The sequence below is a fragment of the Fukomys damarensis genome, unplaced genomic scaffold (assembly GCF_012274545.1).
Source record: "Fukomys damarensis isolate Sample0158 unplaced genomic scaffold, DMR_v1.0_HiC HiC_scaffold_12, whole genome shotgun sequence".
Taxonomy (NCBI): Eukaryota; Metazoa; Chordata; class Mammalia; order Rodentia; family Bathyergidae; genus Fukomys; species Fukomys damarensis.
Genome location: NW_022900924.1, coordinates 4,765,062 through 4,786,135, shown reverse-complemented (window position 1 = coordinate 4,786,135; position 21,074 = coordinate 4,765,062). Strand labels below are relative to the sequence as shown.

The following is a 21,074-nucleotide window of genomic DNA, read 5'->3' as shown; positions in this document are numbered from 1 at the left end:
ATTTTTTTTTTTTTTTTTTTTTTTTTTTTTTTTTTTGTAGTAGGGATTGAGCTCAGGATGTTGTGCTTGTGAGGCCAGCATTAGCACCACTGAGCTAAATCCCTGGCCCAGAACTACTGAATTCTACCAAGAATCTCAGGGGATTCTTGGCTATTATAGTTTGGGTTAAGGGCCACAAGAATCCACTGAATGATTGGAGTAGGGTGTTTGCTCCCTAAACCCAAAGGTTCTTAGGCCTTCCAGGAAAGCTGTTTCCTTAGTCTTCAGCAGAAGATCATTCCCCAGAGTCTACTGGTAGAGGGCAATCAAATCAGCAGTCTTGAGTTGCTGCCAGGTGCTAGTTGGCTGGAGTCCAGCCTACAGCCCTTTTCATTTTTTGAGACAGGGTCTCGCTAATTTACTAAGCTGTCCAGACTGAATTTTTGATCTTCCTACCTCAGCCTCCCAGGGAGCTGGGATTATGAGGATGTGCCACCATGCTGGGCTATGAAGTTAATTTTAAGTGTGCCCCTGTTATATCTAAGCGAGATACAAAGTCTGTTCAGGCTTCTTCAATACGCCATGGGCTAACAGCATTGTTGGAGGAAGGCAAGACCTACTTCTCTCACTTATTTCTGCTGGAGGAGGAGGAGGGCTCTCCTGTCTGCCACCCACAGGTCCCAGGTATCACTTGGTGTCTTAAGGCGGCCCCAGAACTGCAGGCAGAAGCTCTAGAAGGAAAACGTCAGTCTCTACAGGACTCTTTGTGAGTCCAAAACTTACAAAATGACATCACACGTAAGTCTTGGCAAGAAAGATGAGGGAGTCATGCCAGTGAGGGCAGACAGAAGCTCGGGGGCACGGACAGGGGCAGGATGGAAGCAGAGACTGCAAACAGGCAGAGATGAAGCCAGAAGGAGAGTTAACAACCCCAGTTAATATTTCCAAACAGTTTCAGAAGTACGGCTCCCCCTTCTCTCCAGCAGCTCTGAGTAGTAAGATATGATGATACCAATTTTACAGATAAGCATCTTACGGCTGGGAAAGGTCATGAAAGCTGCACGAGAAGAAGCCATGCATCTTAGACCAGTGCTATTTCTCCTCGGCACACCCAAGCTCTGGAACCCCACAAGCTTGGAAAAGTGGCATGTGTTGCATAAAAGTGAAAAATGTACATTTGATAGCACTTTTTAAAACGAAGTACATAGTAAGTCACTGTCTCAAACAAACAAACAACAAAGGCAAACAAACGAAGTAAGAAACGTATACTTTTGCATATTTTCTTAAATATCTTCCCACAAGGTATTAATTACAAGGAACATTTCTTACAAGAAAGAACCCAACAGATATCTCCTTAACTATGTGACCAATGACTGGTAATAAATCAAATCGACAGAACGTAACCCCTGATCCGATGTAGTAAGAAGGGCATAACAGCACCTCTGTGCTGTCTTCACCAAAAGTGCATAACCTCAGTCTAGACGTGAAAAAAAAAAGCATAAGGCATTCAATAGGAGAATATTCTATGAAATAGCAGTGGGCCAGTATTCTTCAGAGGTCACAAGAGAAAAAGACCGAGGAACTGTCACAGATCACAGGGACTAAGAAGACATAACAAGGAAGTGCAGTGTAGGAGCCTGGGTAAGACCAAAAGAAAAACTTCTAGAATTCACATAAGGTCTGGGGGTCAGTTCGTAGTATCGTACCTGTGCTAGTTTTCTGGTTCTGATCACGGTGCTAAGGTTAGGTAGGACGTTCATATTAGGGGAGGCTAAGTGAAGGTGTAAGAAGAGTTTCAGAGAACTCTCTGAACGATTTTTGCAACTTTTCTAGAAGTTTAAAATTATTTCAAAATGAAGAGTGTTTACACAAAGACAGACCTCTGAGGTGATAGATGTGACAATTATAGCGCTCTGATCATTGCACAGTGTATATATGTATCGGAATGTCACACTGTGCCCCGTATGTGCAAGTACTATGTGCCCATTAAAATATGTTAACAAAACAAAAACCCAGCCCCTATAAAATATTTTATATGTGACTTCTATCTCAATTCTTAAAACCATAAAAAGCTTGAGAAAGAAGGCGTTAATACAAAGCTCCGTGGAGTGCCATCCCCTTCCCCGCAGGGCTCCGCGATGGCGTTTGGGATCCCTATGTTCCAGCTCATTCTCACCTTCAAGGCGCAACTCAAACGCCACCTCTTCCGAGACGCTTACTTGATTTCCCCAGCTACAAGGGCAGTCTTCCTTTGGAATGCCTACGACACTGTGTGTGTGGCCTCTGTAGACATCTGTGGTTATTGTCTACCCGCCTTCCCTGCTTAGCTCTGCTTCTTTCATTTTTTTCCCTCCACCTATGATCTTCTCATAGGAGCTGCCACATTATTACAGAGATAAGCACAGATGAGAAAAACGTGGGGTCGGGGGCAGATTACATGTGTTCTTGAAATTTTCTGTCTGCTACCTATCCCCAGAATCTGGTAGAACTTCCGTGGAATATTCATTTTCAAAAACTAAGGCAGGCGGAAGAACTTTATGGGGCTTTCTACCTAAAGATACTCAGCGAATATAGCTATTCTGAGTTACTTGCATGAATGTTTCTTCCTCACTCTTGTGAGAGTTACCAAATACTCACCTTAGATACAGCCCCCCAGCCCGCAGCTAGTGAGAAGGCTTGGACAATGTGGTGAGTTACACAGGTAGTCTATTTAAATTGCTAAATTCTGAGCTTAGTCCTTCTTATTAAATTTTATGAGATGATGACAACAGTTGAAAGTAGTAATTTCTTTTTCTTTTTCTTTACTGTTCTTGGACACGTGACAAAATGTTGTCAACTGCACTCCCCATTTTTGGAGGGAAGTTTACTGGGATGGGAGATGCCAGAGTCTGGGAGGTGCTGCCCAGGTGCCCATGGAGTGACTCCTCTGGGGCATGGCCCATGCCCAGCTCCCAGCAGAGTGCCTGGTAGGGTGGGAATCCAAAAACGAGATGAGCTAATGGGTTTAGAGAGCTGTTCTGGTCTCCTGCCCATAATGTTGAGATGATCTGTTTAGAACTGTTAAGCCTGTTCTTTCACCTCATTCTTTTATGATTTTCAAAGGATGTCCTATTTTTTTTTTTTTTTTTTTTTCTTATTTAAAACGCCCTTTTTTTTATTTTTTTTTTTTTTTTTTTTTTTTTTTTCCTTTTTTTTTTTTTTTTTTTTTTTACTTATTTGCAAAACGCCCTACTAGTTCTGCTCAACAGTGCCCCCCCCACCCCCGCACTGCTGGGCATCAAACTGAAGGCCTCACACATACTGTGCCAGTGCTTTACCACGGAGTACATCTACAGTCCTCTGTCTGATCGATCTTTCCTTCTCAGGTTCATTTTCTCTTTGTCTAGGGGAGAGAGGAGAGGTAAACCCCCACACCCATGTCAAAAACCAGCCCGCACGGCAAGGAGAGCACAGCAGTGGGATCGGACAGCACAGGGGTCCTCGCCTCGTCTTCTGGCTGATTGCCAAGTCTCAGCTAGTTTTACTTCTCTGAGCCTCACTTTCCCTAACTGCAAAATGGAGTTCTCTAGCCTACATTTTGTGCAAGACTATTGCAAGGGGCTGAGTGAGGCTTTGGCCACACTTTGGAGTGTGGAAGAGGGGAGAAGAGATGTCGGGTTTTGTTTCCCAGAAATGGTTGGGGATGTTGAAGGGACAATGGCCGAGTAACAGAAACGATAACATAGAGAGGTACAGGAAGTTGTAAGCTCTTCCTAGTTCTTTCTCTTTCTTGTACACAAGTCACCTCTCCGTGCCTCAATCTTTTCATCTGGAAATCCGGGTTTCACAGTCAGAAAGTAAGTTTTGAACACCTAACACGGGCAATGAAGGATGCCCAGTGTTAAAGTTACCTTTTGGCCCCTGGGTCTTCATCTTCAAGGGGTTTTCTGCTAGTCCAGAAGAATCGCCTCTGAGAGCTGGTGAGAGAGGAAGAGACTACAGATCGGGGAGACTACATCAACAAAGGCTTGAAGTAATCTGTGTTAGGGAACTGATCATGTTAAAGGACGCTGTGACGCCGCCTCACAGGCTGCATTCTCCTGGTACCTCTTGGCTCCTAAAATGACCTCATGCTGTTATCTCTGGTTTCCCTCCCCCCAAGGCCACAGTGGTCCAGGAAAGTTGAAACCTGTGTCTGCAGGACTGGGCCCATAAAAGCAATCTGGCCTGTGATAGGTTAAAAGTAGCTCACTCCTCATAAATAAGCACTAGCCCACCCCAAAACTGATAAAAGGACCTTCCTTCCTTTGTTCTTCTCTTCTCCTGCTTCTTCGTCCTCCTCTCTCTCTCTCTCTCTCTCTCTCTCTTGCTCTCTGCCTTCCTGCCTCCTGCTCGCCTCCCTACAGTAAAGATCTCCTGCCGGACCTCTCCGTGCGTGAGTGGCCTAATTGGGAAGGGGCACCCGAACCCCCTTTCAATTTGTAACTTACTGGCATAGATGAGAGACAAAAGTCAAATGTAGTTGTTTCATGGCAACAATAATTTTTTATTGTAGTAAGAATTATGTACAATAACATAAGTAGAGTTCTTATCATAGGCTAGAGCACAATAAAGTCAGCAGTGGTGTTTGTCAGTATCACTATTATTTTCCATGATAGGTAAATAAAATGGATCTAGAGATGGTGGTGCGTGCGTGTAACCCCAGCACTTGGGAGGCTGAGACAGGAGGATTGTAAGTTTAAGGCCAGCCTTGGCTGCACAGTGAGACCCTGTCTGTGGTTGGGGCGGGGAGAGATAAAAAGAAAAAGAAAAGAAAATGGAACTTTTAAGAAGTGGTGTTCTGGCCCGGAGTCACATTCTTATCACAGAGGGAGCTTGATTAAAACTTCTTGACTCTAGCTAGAGGCTTGGCTCTGAACCACTGTGCTTTCAGTCACCCCATCCGGGAGCCTCTGTTCCCGACCCTTGCTGCCTCCCTGACTCAGCTACTGTGGGTGGCCTCGCTCATGTGCGTGGGCAGTAGAGGGACTGAGAAGCCTCCCAGCTCCTTGAAAACCATATATAGCCAGACCTGGCCCTTCAGGGCCAGACCCTCAGGCGGGGCTACTGGCTGCTCATCTGGGCTGAGGGACTCTAATCCCTACTTAACTTCCTGGCTTTGCTCCAGAGAACTCTGGAAGAGGATCCATCCAGATACTGCTCCTCAAGATCTTGTTGGGCAAGATCCTGAAAGGAAACACGAGACCAATGTCTTTATCCGTGCTGCAGCCATTCCTCACTTCAAGCCTATGCTTACAAAGTCCCATCCACGCAGAGTCCTGTCTCTCTCGAGCTCTCACGTGACCCTCATGGCCCAGTGTGAGGCATCACTGGAGTTACTTTATGCCTTTGTTACCTTGAATAAGTCATGCACCCCATCCACCTACCCATCCACCTACCCATCCGTCAGCACTTACCCGCACCAGGCACTTTACGCTCAGCAGTGGCTCTTCTTTCTCCTCTATTTTCTTTTTATGGTACTGGGGTTTCAACCCGGGACCTCCACACTGAGCTACATCTCCAGTCATTTAAAATTAAAAAAAAAAAATTTGAAACAGGGTTTTGCTAAGTTGCTAAGTTGCCCAGGCTGACCTCAAACTTGTGATTCTCCTGTCCCAGCCTCCCAGAACGCTGGAACTACAGGTATGTGTCGCTATGTCTGGTTCAGATTCTTCTTTTAGCAGAACAGAAAACTCCTGGAAAATTGCAGACCCGGCTGTAAAAGATAACTGCTGAAACACTGTCCACATGTGTTACAGTCTGGATGTGTACCCCACAAGTTCACACGCTGAAACATAATCTGCAATGTGGTGGTATTAAGAAGTGGGGGTTTGGGGAGTGATTAAATCATGAGGGCTCCACCCTTGGGCTTTAGTGAACTTTAGGAAAGAGGCCTGAGGAAGCTTTGGCCCCCGCCCCCTTTTTTTTGGTACCGGGGATCGAATTTGGGACCTTGTGCTTGCAAGGCAGGCAGCAGAACCACTGAGCTAAATCCCCGGCCTGCCCTTTCTACCACTTGAGGGCACATAGAAGGTGCCATCTCTGAGGACTGTGTCCTCACCAGATACCAAATCTGCCAGCAACTTGATCTTGGACTCCCCAGCCTCCAGAACTGTGAGCAATGCATTTTGGTTCATTACAACTGATCCAGTCTAAAATATTTTTTATAGCAGCAGGAATGAACTAAGATAACAGGCCAAAGCTTGTCCTTATTACAGTCCCGGTGGGGTGCTGTCATTACCGTCCCACTGCACAGCTGTTAAGCCTTACTTTGAGAGAGGCAAAGTCCAAAAGACATCCAGCCAATACTTCCCAGCTCCCAGGGGAAGGCGGAACCACACCAAGGCTCGAGCCTTGGGTGAGGGCAGAGACTACTTCTCTTTCAGTATTTGGCTCCCAAATAGTCTGCTTACCCAGAACCTTTCCAGTTTGGAGGCAGCCATCCCTCACTCACCTTATCCTTTCTCTAGCCACTCTGTGATTTGATATGGCCTGATACTCATCAGGGTGTCTAGGAGAGGATTCATTCTTTCCCTGTCCCCCAACCCCATCTAAGACTTTCAGGATGTCCGTCCCAGCTCAGAGCCAACAAAGTCCTTTTCACCTTTGCCAGAACCCTACTGGTCAAGCAGGGATGGTCTTTCCCATGGTTCAGAGGGGGGAAATTGAGGCCTCAGCACTGCCCAAGGACATATGCCCTATCAGGAGGGAGCCCATGAGCTTGGAATCTCTTGCTTCAGGGCACTGAGCGTGGACTTGACTGCTAGATCTTTCCTGAAGGCAAAGTATGAAACACTTGAGTCCAACAGATTCCAGCTTTGTTAATAACCAGTTGTGTGGCCTTGGAGAAGTCGTGCCACTCCACTGAACCTCAGCCTCCTCCTCGGAAAAACAGAGACAGTGCTAGTACCTGTTTGAGATGTGCTGAGAGGATGAAATGCAACAACACTTGTGAAGCACTTTGGACAGTGCCTGGAACACGGAGGGTGCTCTGTCAGTGAGGTGATTAGTGTAGAACATCAGATCTGGAGACTTGTGCGCGCCCAGGGTAATAATATTGTGTAACATTTCTTTATCATCCCTATTGCCAGGCACTTTCATCTGGATGACATCCCTGTAAGCTTGTGCCATTTTACAGGTGTGGAAATGGAGGCTCAGAGAGAGAGACTGACTTGTTCTGGTTCCCTGCCCAGCAAGAGGAAGGTCGGGGCTCGAACTCAAGTCTGTCTCCATGACCCCAGCGCTGCTGTGTCGTGCCGGATTCTCCAACCCTATCTTGGTAAGGCCCAGAGAGGCAAAGGGAGTAACTTTGGGCCCTACAGCAGTTGGGGGTAGGTCATAGAACCCTGGGGAGGGCTTTTACTTCCAGGAAGCTCCTGATGGGTCTGGATAATTCTACTGCCTTGAGGTTAAGACGAAGCCTGACCGATCCAGTCACAGTCCTTGGAAGGGTCCCGGGGTCTGGTTATCAGTCCCAAGCTGGCCATCAGATCCCATCCTCCCCAGACACTCCCAGTCCCCATTTTACTCTGTTACCAGGCCTTCCCTACCCGCTGCTTTAAAGCAAGGGCCCCCGCTTTTATATCAGCTGAACCTTCTCCAAAGAAAACTCATCAGGGCCCACGAAGCAGCCAGCAGGGGAGGAGGCTGCCCTGGAATGTTGGAAGGGGGTCACCAAGATGTTTGTGAGCAGCCAGCAGAGAACCGTGTAAAGAAATGTGAGCAGCTACCTTTTTTGGGGAAGTTAAAACTCCATCTGTGGGAAAAGATCCACACAAGTTCAGAGGCTCAGGCCTCAGTTTCCCATCATCCACCTCCACAGCTTTTATAGGATGTGAATAACTTCAGCTGTGGTTTTGACAACTGTTGGTTGTGTAGCTGCTGTGCCAGCCAGTGAAATGGCTGCTGGGGACACAGAGGACAGAGCTTAGTCTTTTCCCCAGGAACTGCCATTTTAGGAGAAGGGTCATGAAGTCCCTTTATATGGAGGGGCAAATGCCTCGAGCTCACCTCTCCTGGTCAACATTCTTGGGCCTGGAAGCATTTCAGAATTCAGAAACTGGTTTTAGATTTTAAAAGGTGTTCCAATGGGGCCCACCTAAGAATAATGCTATGGTTAGAAACGTTTTGTGTTCTTTTTGTTTTGAGATAGGGTCTCACTATTTGCCTAGGCTGCTCTGGAACTCCTGGGCTAAAGCAATACTCCTGCCTCAGCCTCCTGAATAGATGGAACTATTCAGCTCACACTACCACTGCTGGCTTCAGAGTACGGCCTTTAAGTGGAACATGTAGACTCTCATAGCCAAAGTTCATTCAGGTGAGGTTTTGCCCCTAAATGGGTTTTTCTTTGAGCAGAAAGCTTTTGGTTATCTGGATTTTCTGGACTGTGGAGGTGCAGATAGGAGATTAAAGTCTCAATTCCTTGTCACACTGCACAGATGAGAGTCAGGGTCCAGAAGTCACATACACAAGGCCTCAAAGCAAGCAAAAGGTGTGTTTGTGTGGGGGGATGCAGTTCTCAGTGACTTCAGATTCAGGGCTCGACACCAAGCGGGAACTGGACCCGAGAGAGGCAGGGCTGGGGTGGAGGAGGCTCTGTGGCCAAACCTCAGCGGCCCACACACTACTCCTGCCAGGAAGGAGTTAAACCAGAGCTGGGCCCCAGCCAGACCTCTGCACTGCGGCTCCACACAGGGCCTGCCTGTCTGGAGCCTGTTTACCAGCTGTGCTTGCCTCACTAGCTCCGTCGTGCAGTGCAAACACACTCACATTCCTCGGTCATGAGAAACTCACAATTGCCTACGGTGACATCATGCCCAGCCAGGAGGCTCTTGCCAGCCTTCCTCCTGCCCCAAGTCAGAGCTGTTTAATTAGCACCTTTAACTGGAACTCTATCTTATAAAAACCAACTGGAGAGGCTTAGCTGATGTGGGTGATGAGGATGTGTGTGTGTGTGTGTGTGTGTGTTTTAAGGGATAAAAATAGCCCATCTGGTACTCCTTTTTGGGTATTTGTGAGTACAGTGTATTAACGCACCATTGTTTATATTAAATCTAAGTTGCCACACTGGACATTTTCCTCAGAATTTAGCTTGCAGATAAGATGAGAAGAAATCACCCACGTCCTTTTGTTCCCTCTGGTGTTTCTTCTGGGAGAAAGACAAGTCGAGGCCAAGTACAAGGGCCCTGGGAGATGATGTAGACCAATGTTTCAGTGGACAGCCAAGGAAAGAGAGGCCCAGAGAGGGGAAGACTGTGCCCGAGGTCACGCAGCGGAGCTCAAAGTTCCCACAGTTCCCAATGTATTTTTCAGCAAGGTACTTTGGCTTTGTGAGTTCTTTTTCAGAATGTTGGAAAGAGAAGAGCTTCTGGTTAAAGCTTCCTGGCTTTTTTTTTTTGTACCTGGGATCAAACGCAGGACCTTGCGCTTTCCAGGCAGGCAGCAGAACTACTGAGCTAAATCCCTGGCCCCTGGCTGTTTTATTATTTTTTTTAACCCAAGGTCTTTCACATGCTCAGCATGCACTGTCCTACTGAGCTCCGCTCTCAGCCCCTCTAGCTGTTTTCTGAGTTGAAGGTAGACAAGATGGTGGTACTGATTCTGGCAATCGATGATGTAAAGTTAGTAGGGGAGCAGAGCAGAGTAAATAGGACCAGAGGAGACCTCAGCCTCACTGGGCTTGATGTCCCAACTCCTTCTCTGACCCGAGATTGATCTGGGATTTGAGATATCTGCTCCTCCCATAATCAGTCCTTTGCTCCCTCTTTCCAAGAAGTCCCATCCCCCACTGACTTCCTCTTATGACCACTGAAGACTAATTGCCTAACTAGATGTAGCCAATAAAAATACAAAACATGGGTGTGATGGTTCGTGCCCCTAATCCCAGCACTTCAGGAGGCTGAGGCAAGAGGATTACAAATTAGAGCCTAGTCTGGGCAATTGAGTGAGAACTTGTCTCAAAACAACAACGACAAAAAGAAGCCAGGAGTGGTGGTGCAGGCCTGTAATCCCAGCACTTGGGAGGCTGAGGCAGGAGGATCGCTGTGAGTTTGAGACCAGCCTGGACTACATAGTGAATTCCAAGTCAGTCTCAACTACGCAGTGAGACCCTGTCTCAAACAAACAAAATAAAAAAATAGAGAAGGGGCGGAGGATGTACTTCAGTGTGAAATCCTACGCTCAGTCCCCAGTACCACAAAACAAACAGAAACAGTGAAATTTGACTTCAGGTAAATAAATTATCTTTTCAGAACAGCATGTCCCATAGAATATTAGGACGCATATTTACCCGGGCTCTATTTTTCTTCTCTTTTATCGTCTCCATTGTGGGGCACTGTAGCCCACTTTCCCAGCAGCCTTCCTTCTCCTTTCTCGCTAACTAAACCCCGAGTTTGTCTGGGGTGGCAGTGTGTCCCGGATGATGAGTAATGATAGGTCTAAGCAGGTCGTCACAATCCTGTCCTCCTTTTGCTCTCCCAGGCTCCCTGCCATCAGGGAGGACCTGAGGGTTTTAAAAATATGTACCTGGCAGTTCTCTGACATTTTGCCTTTCAAAAGAATCATCCCTTCCCTTTGGATGTAGGCTGGACTTAGAGACTCACTTCAAAGAGCAACTTCTGTGGCAATTTATAAAAGCCATTGTTGCTTCTGAGCCTCAGCTCGCCAGTGTGGACGCAGCTCTAGTCTGAGTCAAGCTTTCAGATGACTACAGTGCGAGCCAACATTTTGTGACTTCACCACAAGTTAGAGATATGTTTATGTCAGTCATAGTTTTTGTTTTGTTTTCTGGGGTAAGGTCTTGCTGTGTTGTTTGGCTGGTCTCAAACTCCTGGGCTCAAGTGATCCTTCTGACTCAGCTTCCCAAGTAGGTGGGAGTACAAGCACACATCATATTTTAAAATTTTCTGTATTTTATGATTTCTTTTTTATTTACTTTTTGCATGGGGAGGAGGGCTTTCTGGTTGAGGAGAACTTGCCTAGAGACAATAAACAACTTCATAGTAAGCCTATCTTTCATATACATACCAACGAATCTCAGGCATTCCCTAGAACCTTTTATCTAACCTCATTCTGCCCTATGCCAACCAAGGGCCAGGTACCAACTACAGACATCCTCTACACCTCCAGAGCCCCTGAAATTATTCAAACTAGCCAATCCTAAACCTTGTCCCATGGAAACCCCAATAAAGTTTGTGGCCTATGCTTCTTTCTGTCTCCTAACTGACACCAGTGCTTTCCCCTTTGGCCCTGAATGGCACACTGTGCCTCCCGTTTCTAGGGGAACCATCAGTAACATTAAATTTTTCTTTCAGTGGTATTTACTTTTCTGTGTTGTCACTCAGTCACCTTTATAAATTAAGATCTGGGCACAAATCAGCTCAGAGATGTTGAGCTAGAAGTACCCAATTAAACTATTCCTGGATGGATACCAGACCCACAAAAAGAATCAGAGATAGCCAGGTGTGATGGCACACACCTGTAATCCCAGCACTCAGGAGGCTGAGGCAGGGGGATGGAGGCCAGCCTAGGCTATGTAGTGAGTTTAGGGCCAGTCTGAACTACATAGGGAGACCCTGTTTCAAAACAAAAACCAAAAAACCCCCCCAAACAAAACAACCCCCCCAAACAACAACAACAAAAAACAAACAAACCCAAAAAGTAGGAGAGATAATAAATGTTTAAAGTTGTTTAAGCAATTAGGCCTTGGGTAACTTGTTTTACCGTAATGGATAACTAATAATTCCAACAACAACAATAATAATATATCATGTGGCTTGTGGTAATAAGGGAAAGGCATAAAGAGAAGTATGCAGGAATGCTTCTAGAAAGCTTTTAAGATCAAATAATTAGAAGGGAGGGGAGAGCTCAGTGTATGGAAATTGTGGCCACCTTGGGACCCCGTGGCATTGAAATGTAAGAATAGAGGTGTGATAAAGTAGGATGAACATGTATCTTTCATGACATTATTGAGCTGGAGGGCCAACCCTGTGATCTAGAGCTTCCAGATTTGTAGGTAAGCAAACAATCCATGTCCTTGTTATTTAACACACTATATTTTGCAACTGGCAACCTAAAATATCCCTAAACTGATACACCCAACATGCACTGTGACATTTCACATAAGTGGGACACCATGCATAACTTTACTTATCTAAAATCTGAAAAGAAGTTAAAAGGACAACTGGAAAAAAAATGCCACAAGCCCATACCAGCACTTTCTCTCAGGCGAGCTTTTTCTGGCCTTCATTCACAGCCTCTTTACCTTTTCTTTAGACACAGTTACATCAAGCTTTCTAGAGTGCTTTCCTAGAAGACATCAGGTTGGAAATGAAATTCAATGTGGTAGTCAAAATCATCCACCATGTGCAAAGCACCCAGTATCCATACACGCGATCCAACTGGCCGCTGTGCGGTAGAGACGGGAACAAGAGAGAAGAGGGAAACAGGAAAGGTGGCCAGCGAGTGAGAATTTATTAAGAAAATATATATTTAGCAATATTTTTTCCATGGAAAATTCCATCTACGGGACAAACTACTCTAACCCTTTAAGAGCCTCTACTGTTGGTTTCCAAAACACACAGAATACTTATCTCCCTTGACTTCCTGAATCTCTTAAAAGTGTTCTCAAGTGAAATACAGTGCCAAGCCCCGTTCCAAGTCCTGAAGAGATGCAGAGTCCAGTAATTCAAAGGTGACCCGAAGCTCCATTACTCCATGTCTTTACTGCACAGATAGGAGCCTAAGGCGGGACAACCTAAAGAGGCAGTCAACTGTCGGTAGAATAGAACTAGAACCCTGAACTCTGATCTTTCCCTTCCTCCAGGCAGTGAAGCAAGTGACATGGATTCTCTCCAACCACCTAAGTATTTCGTTTTATGAAGAGATGAGTTTTGACCTGGTGCTGCTATAAGCTTCCTCAGTCAGGAAGCTCTGCCTGTCCAGGATTTCCTGTGTGTGGGAAAGAAACAGGATGAGCAGATTAATCCTCCATGGCTTTTAAAAAAAAAAGTACATGAGGCCCTCCTTCTGGTAAGTCTGCAGGATCCCTGGCCAAGATGACCGCTCACTGACATGTGTTTTGTGTGTTTCTAAACAGTTTTTTACAAGGATGATTGAGCCAGGGGTTTAGCTCATTGGTTCCACTGCCTGTCTTGTAAGCACAAGGACTTGAGTTCGATCCCTGGTACCAAAAAAAAAAAAAAAAAAAAAAGAAAAGGATGATTGAGCTGTTCATGGTGTTGGTACCTGCCTATAACCCTAGTTACTTGGGAGGCTAACACAAGACTACAACTTCAAGGCCAGCCTAGGTAACACAGTCAGACCCTGTTACACACACACACACACACACACACACACACACACACACACACACACATGCGGGGGGATTGAGGAGGACCTTTTGTGTACAAGGCTGTGCATGGTAGGAAAGAAGAGTACAGATCACTGCCCGGACCCTGGGGCACATCCTGAGTTTGGGTACTCCCGGAAACAGATCCCAAGATGAATACAAACGTGCAACTCATTTATATGGGAGGTGATCCCGGGGAATACCTGTAGGGGGTAGGGAGGTGAGACAGGGAGACAGTGTTATGTGGACTCAGTTATTTCAGTGGTCAGTTGGAGCTCATCCTGTGTGGGGAACTGTCAGAGACGGTATAGAGTGTGAGTCAGCAAGGCCGACCAAGGAACAAAGGATCGGGGGCCTCTGCCTGTCCGTTCCTCACCCTTCACTGGTGGAGGTTGCTTCTGGAGCTGTCCGCATGTCCCACTTACTAGACAGTGCGGAGACAGAGTTAGGAGTATTCAAAGAGCTGTTGGTGGTAGAGGTAGTTGTCAGGGGGATATGGGTGGTGGCGTTCCAGGGCTCCCCACTGATTAGTTTTACATTCACAGGAAAGGGCAGACACAGGCCCAGGAGACTTGCCTCTCCCTCCCTGGGTACGGAGGTAGAGGTCGTGTGCACGGTGAGGCTTTTGCCTGTCCAGTCCCCCACCCCTTCCCTTGTTGAAGAATCACCCTGCCTCACTACAGCAGTCTGCTAGTTCATGTGAATATCCACATACCCCTTCAACACTCAGCTGGACCATGGTTCCAAGCCTCCCTTGCAGTTATGAGGGACCATGTGACTAATTCCAGCCAATAAAAATGTGATCAGAAGATATGTGTAGCACTCCCTGGTTTGGCCCATGAAGCCCAACAGATCACTCACTGTACTTTCTCTATTTCCCTTTCTTTAGTGACTTTGGAAACAACATCTTCAATGATGAAATGTTTTCAGTGGTACTTTGGAAGAAGACAACGTCACACAATAACTATACAAATCATTAGTGTTAATTGTGGTTAGTTTTAAGAGGGAAGACATTAAGGTTCTTTTACCACTTTGCCTTGTGATACAGGCAGAGGAATGGGCTGGAGCAAAGTCCCTGAGGCAGCAAGAAGGAATCCTAGAGAAACCATCTCTGCTGGACCTGGTGGCACGTGCCTTTAATCCCAGCACTCAGGAGTCTGAGGCAGGAGGATCATTGCAAGTTTGAAGCCAGCCTGGGCTATGGAGTGAGTTCAATACCAGCCTGCGCTACAAAGTAAGACCCCATCATAAAAACCAAAATCAAACCAACCAAACAACAACAAAACTCAAAATATCTCTCCTGGGGTAATGAGCAAGGAAAAGTGAAAGCGCTACACATAATCCTGAAAAAGATTCATGGGTTTTCCTGAGGAATTGCAGGGGTATGGGCCAGACACTGCCCCCACACACTCACTGTCTTCTCTGGGGGCAGAGTGCCACTTTGATTATAATCAGGAGGGGTGAGCCTAGAAACTCAGCAGAATTTGGAGTGTGTGTGTGTGTGTGTGTGTGTGTGTGTGTGCAGCCTGGATAGATGTGGAGTTCAGGGCTCCTCATGCCTGGAGCCCTCTGTTTCCTGGTCTGTGGTGAGGGAAGGGATTTTCTGTCTCCCAGCTACAGCCCAGTCTCACTTCTTGGGTCCAGTGGCATGAATTCCATGAGTTTTGAAATTGTGTGGCTCAGACCTTCTGATGGGCTGGGTACTTTTCATCCTAGACAAATGACTCTCCCTCCAATATCAGTGCAGCAGGCTCTTCTGGTGGGCCAACCTGGGAACTTGGCCCCATTGTTTTGTTAAACCTCAAGGAAGTGACTTGATAATAAGCTGTTGGGTAGAGCTGCTGGCCTGACCTCCTCGGGGGCTGCCCCTTGCCTGCCCCACCTTCCTCCCCCAGAGTGCTGTCCCCTCAGGAAGTGGTCTGACACAGCTGCATCCGTGGGAAGGCCTGGCCCCCCCACCTCGCCCTCCACCCTGCTAAGGCCACAGGAAATGACCCTCTAGCAGCCATCAGCTGCGATCCAGAGGACAATGACAGAAGGACGGAAGGCCATTTGTCCCAACAAATTTTTCCCCTTGGGTGAATGCCAACTGCTGGATATACAAAACTGAAGACCCAGTGGGAAAACGTTTTTTTAAAAAAACAGAAAAGCAATCTTATGGGTGTTAGCCAAGTTCTGAGGCTTTGAGGGATTTTGTTTGTTTGTGCGTGTGTGCGTGTTTGTGTGTTTAAAACACAGATCAGGCTCAGAGAATCAGAGAATCTAAGGTTTGGAAGGCAAGTCATCCCTCCCACACAGAAGACCCCTGTGATTCCTCTCTTCGCGTGGTTAAGCCTCACCCCTCTAACACTGTACCCTGTAAAAATGTTCACTATTTTTCATTGGTTGCTTCATTCAGTTCAGAGTTGACTCAGAAGGTCTAGTTTTGACTGTATTTCAACGAATACCGTAGCTACAAATATCACTGGCTATCAGAGCAGGAGGTCAGTTGATAAGGATTCATTCGCACATTTATTTATGCATGAGGGCAACGGGACTCAGAAGAAATGGTGATTCAGGTTATGGACACAGAGACACAAAAGGCTGAATGAAGGAGGAAGTGGGGGTGCATTTCTCCGTACCCACTCCTCCAAATGGGGCTCGGAGGTGTGAATGAATATACTGTGTTGGAAATGGAAGAGAAATTCGCTTCCCACTTTTAGGGCCCCTATGGGGGACATGGACTTGCTTTTTATCTGGGACCACAGAGAGGAGACTGTGGTTGCTAAATGTGGGTGTGAAGGGCTACTGGGGGGAGCGAGGTTTTTCAAGAGGTTGCTGTGGAGGTTTTGGATGCCATACGTGCTAGACCTGCTAAACTTTCCTCCACAGGCAACACAGACTAGTCAGAATGATGATTCTGCAAGACCCGTTGTAAGTGCCTAGAGCCTAGAGGGTATGGCCTTCTAAATTCCACTTTTCTCTCGCCACAGCAGAACATCCCAGGACGCTTCCAGCAATCACAGCTGCCTGGGCCCCACCCTTAGAAGAATCTGATTCTCGGTAAATACACGGGGGGCTTGGGCCTCTGCTTTTTTACGCACTCCTTGTAGGTTCTCTTCAAATGCCCAGTTGGACGGTCCCTGGGGCTCAGAGACGCGAAGGCATTTGTTTGCTGGAGCTCTGCAGGTGGCAGAGAGGGAACTGGAACACGGTTAGCCGGTCCCTTCGTGTTTCCCTGCTTCATTGACCCTCCCTCCCTGCCTTCTCTCCAGTGTTATTTTCTCCCGGATGCTGAAACCAGGCCGTGGCTGGAATCGCCCCCTTTTCTGTCCTCACCCCCCCATCCCCAGCCTCAAAGGTCAGGTACGTCCCAGCCTCCCTCAGCCGTGTCCATTTATGGCTCTGTTGTTCCAAAATGTGGCCAAATTTATAAACTCCCCTTTCCTGGAGACATGAGACACTTTGTACGGAGCTCAGTTTGGGGGTGGAGCTGTGAGCCTTGCCTGAGGCTGGACTTCAGCCCGGGCCCTGGCCCAGTGATTTCTGGCGTGGAATGGGCCTCGGTTTCCCCACCTATAGAACAAAAGGACTGGACCAGATCATTTCTTAAGCCCTTAACTCTAGACACATTGAGTTTACTGCTTAAAAGTGTTAACTCCTAAACTTATGGGCCCAATGATTACAAAAGAAGGTGTGTGGGGATGAACTAGCCACAGCCCCAGCCCAGTGGTGGCGAACCTATGGTATGTGCCACAGCCAGCTGCTTAGTATCATTGAAAGCTCTAAAAGGTTTGCCATCACCTAGCCCCTCTGCTTTGTATTGTCTTTTTTCTCTTTCTGGGTTGAGTTTTAATTAAATCTATTTTTAAAATATTTTTTGCTGTGCTAGTGTTGAACCCAGGTCCCTGGTGTGGTAGTCAAGGGTTGTGCTCCTAAGCTGTACCTGCCACGCTGTTTCCTCTTTTTTCCTTTTCCTCCCTCTCTCCTTCCTTCCCTCCTCCTGATTTCTTGTCCTTTCTTTTCCTTCCTTCCTTCTTTGTGGTACTGGGGATGGAATCTAGGGCCTAGAACATGCTAGGTATGCACTCCACCACTAAGCTACATTTCCGATTTTTTCTTACTTAAAAAAATAATCCAAGGAATTGACTTTCATTATCAAGCAAAAGTTTCTCTTCTCAGCTACTCATTTCTACTCCCCTCCTCAAAAGTGGGCTTTATGAAGAGTGTGGAGCTGAGCTTTTATAACAGGCTACTTTATCTATATCTATATATATATATCTGTATCTACATCTATTCATGTTTATGTAGAGGGTGTTAATCTTTTTTCCCCCCATATCCACCTCATCCTGTTTTTGTGTGTGTGGTACTGAGGATTGAACAGGGCTTTCACACTAAGTTACATCCCCCGAAGCCCTGCCCCTTTATTTTTTATTTTGAGACAAGGTCTTGCTAAATTGTCCAGTCTGGGCTTGAACTTGGAATCCTCCTGTCTCAGTCTCCCCCCGTAGTGCTGGAATTACAAACGTGTGCTACCACACCTGACTGAATCTCATTTTTAAAAATAAATACTTTGCCAGGCATGATGGTGTACACCTATAATCCCATTACTTGGGAGGTTGAGGCAGGAGAATTTCCAAGAACTTAAGGCCAGTCTGGGCTACATAGTCAGTTCAAGGCCAGCCTGAACAAGATCCCTCCTTAACAAAACAACAACAACAACAACAACAACACTCAATAAACAAAGAAACAAACAAACCCCTTTGCCTGGCCAGGTGTAGTAATGCACGCCTGCAGTCCCAGAACTGGAGAAGTCAAAGCAGAAGGATCCAAAGTTTGAGACCAGCCCGGGCAACAGTGAGACCATGTCTCAAAATCGAATATAAAAAGGGTTGGGAACATTACTCAGTGGTAGAGTGCTTGCCTATCAGGTGTGAGGCCCTGGGTTCAATTCTCAATACCAGAAAAAAGAAAAAGAAAAAGAAAACACTCTGACTGAGGCATATACTTACATAAAATCTACCTATTGTGAATGTACAGTAAGTACAATGATTTTTAGCAAGTTTATAAAATTGAGCCAGTATGACGACAATCCAGTTTTAGAACATTTATAATATTTTTACTCCTTCAACAAGTGCCTGTTTTTGAGTCAATCCCCAGTCCATCTCCAAGTCTGGCAACCACTGGTACCCTTTTTGTCTCTATGAATTTTCTCTTTCTAGATATCTTTCTATCAATGTAATCATACAGTATGTGGTCTTTTCCATCTGATTTCTCTTATTAATATAACTATTTGGAGATTTGTCCATGTTGTAGAGTGTATCGATAGTTTTGTTGTTGTTGTTGTTATTGTTGGCTCTGTTTTCTTTCTTTTTTTTTTTGGTACTGGGGATCGAACTTAGGACCCTGCGTTTGCGAGATAAGTGTGGTACCATGGAGCTAAATCCCCGGGTCCACTGTTTTCTTTTTTTGAGACAGGATTTTGCTATATTTTCCAGGCTGGTCTCAAACTCCTGAGCTCAAGCAATTCTCCTGCCTCAGCCTTCTGAGTAGCTAGGACTACAGGTATGTACCATAGACCACAGGTATGAATTATTCAGCTAAGTAGTTCATTCTTTCATTTTGTTTTTGTTTTCTGAGACAGGATCTTACTGTGTAGTTGAGACTGATCTGGAACTTACTATGTAGCCCAGGCTGGTTTTGAACTCACAGCGATCCTCCTGCCTCAGCCTCCCGAGTGCTGGGATTACAGGTGTGCGCCACCACGCCCGGCTGTTCATTCTTTCATTGTTAATGAATATTCCACATCTGGACATACTGCAGTTTACTTGTCCATTTAGGAGTTCGTGGCTATTGGGCTACTAGACATGACATTGATGCAAGCTTTCTTCTACAAGTCTTTGTGTAAACATGCATTCTCATTTCTTTTTGACAGCCACCTCAACCCTACCCCTTTCTTTTTTTTCCTTTCCTTTCCTTTTCTTTTGGTACTGGGGTTAAACTTGGGACCTTGCACTTGCCAGGCAGGTGGCTGCATCACTGAGCTAAATCCCCGGCCCTCGTCCCTACACTTTTAAAATGCCGTGACATCTTTCATTGGAAGGACACGCTCTGATGTCGAAACCCCTCAATTGACACTTAGGGTGTGGCCAAGTTTTCACTCACAAATGCTGCCATTTTGAGATTTTTCGTCATCTGTCTTTAAGAGCTTTTGCAAGGAGAGAGATGGCTGGGTCACAGAGTATGTGACTTTTGTATTTGTTGTACTGTTGCCCAATCATCCCCCATGGGCGGCAGGGGGGTGGGGAGTGGGAATTGTAAATATAGGGAATGGCTGAGAAAAGTTAATTCTGGGGAACAGTCCCCAGGGGGTCGTAGTCCCAAGATGGCAGAGGCCAGGCAAGAACGAGAGGCCTGAGGAGAGATTAGAATTCTCCCTTCTCATCTTCTCCTTTGCAGGCCTGCAGCAATGAGCTCTGTCCCTGTTAAGTGTCCGAGTAAAGGCTGCCCATCCTCTTGGCGGAGGCTGCAAAGGACGTCTTAGAGCCCAGCTTTGCCAGGTGTGGTGGTCCATGCCTGGGAAGCTAAGGCAGGAGGATGGCAAGTTCGAGCCCAGCCTGGGCAACTTAGTGGCTTCTTAAGACCCTGTCCCCCAACCAAAATTAAGCAAAGAACAAAACAAAACAAAACAGGACCAGGGTTAGAGCTCTAACTCAAAAGTGCTGAGTTCAATTCCTAGTACTTGGGTAGGCAAGGTAAGTTTTGCTGCTGGGTTTCTTGGTTTAAGCCCCGGCTCTGCCATTTCCTTACGCTGTGACGCTGGTCAAGGGAATTCAGCAGCCTGGGTGCGCATCTCAGTTCTCTCAGATGTAAATCAGGCAGGACTGCAGCTCCCATTCTCTTTGGGAGAGGTCGGTGACATCATGCAGCCGATCAGCTGTTAGATCTGTGATTGTGACTCCTTTAGTCCCATGACCACGGGGACCCCAGGAACGGGACAGGAGACAGTGAAATGGGCTCAGCAGTTTCCCTGGAAGGAATCCCTTCAACAACTCTGCTGGCCTGGGACTTACACCCAGCCTCTCCCCATTTCCAGTCATGTGAGTCCTCCATACGGAGGTAACAGTACCAGCTACACAGGGCTGTTGGGCAGCAACCATAAGTTCAGTTGCCTGTGACAGAAAACTCCAAAACAATAGTGGCTCATCCAAGAGAGACACTTCTCTCTTATGTAAAAGAAGTCCAGAGTTGCTCAGATGAGCTGTCCAGGCATACCACAACAGTTCTACGGAGTTGTTAGGGGTTTATTTCCCAGCTCTTTAAGTCACGGTCGGTGGCTATGATTCTTGTCCTTATGATCCAGTACGGGAGCCAGAGATCCAGCCATCACATCTGTATTCAGAAAGCAGAACAGCAAAGGAAGAGACAAGTGGGCAAGAGTATGAACTCAGCTCTTTCAAAAGGGTTTTCTCAACTGGCTGTATCAGTTGCAAGGCAGAAAGGGCCAGATATTAGGTAGAGAGGAACAGCTCTGTCTGGCCCTTCCCGTCTCTAGGTAACCATTATAAGGACCGCAACACTGCAGATTTTATCTTGCCTGTTCTAGAACTTTATACAAATGCCATCACAAAGGACATTTTCCTGTATTTGGCTTATTTCATTCAACGTTATGTTTTTTCTTTAAACCACCCCACCCCTCTAGAAGGAACATTTACCAACAGGAGGTATTCATCAACTCATCAAAGTCTTT

At 46.5% G+C, this 21,074-nt stretch overlaps 1 long non-coding RNA gene across 1 annotated transcript in view; it reads left to right on the top strand.

The window, feature by feature from the left end:
• LOC117285668 overlaps positions 1 to 14,463 on the top strand; it is a 17,229-nt gene extending 2,766 nt beyond the window's left edge. The window contains exons 2-4 of the long non-coding RNA XR_004516735.1: positions 7,136 to 7,276; positions 12,821 to 13,026; positions 14,394 to 14,463. This is a non-coding gene — a long non-coding RNA (uncharacterized LOC117285668). The remainder of the gene's footprint in view (positions 1 to 7,135; positions 7,277 to 12,820; positions 13,027 to 14,393) is intronic.
• The last annotated feature ends 6,611 nt before the right edge of the window (positions 14,464 to 21,074 follow it).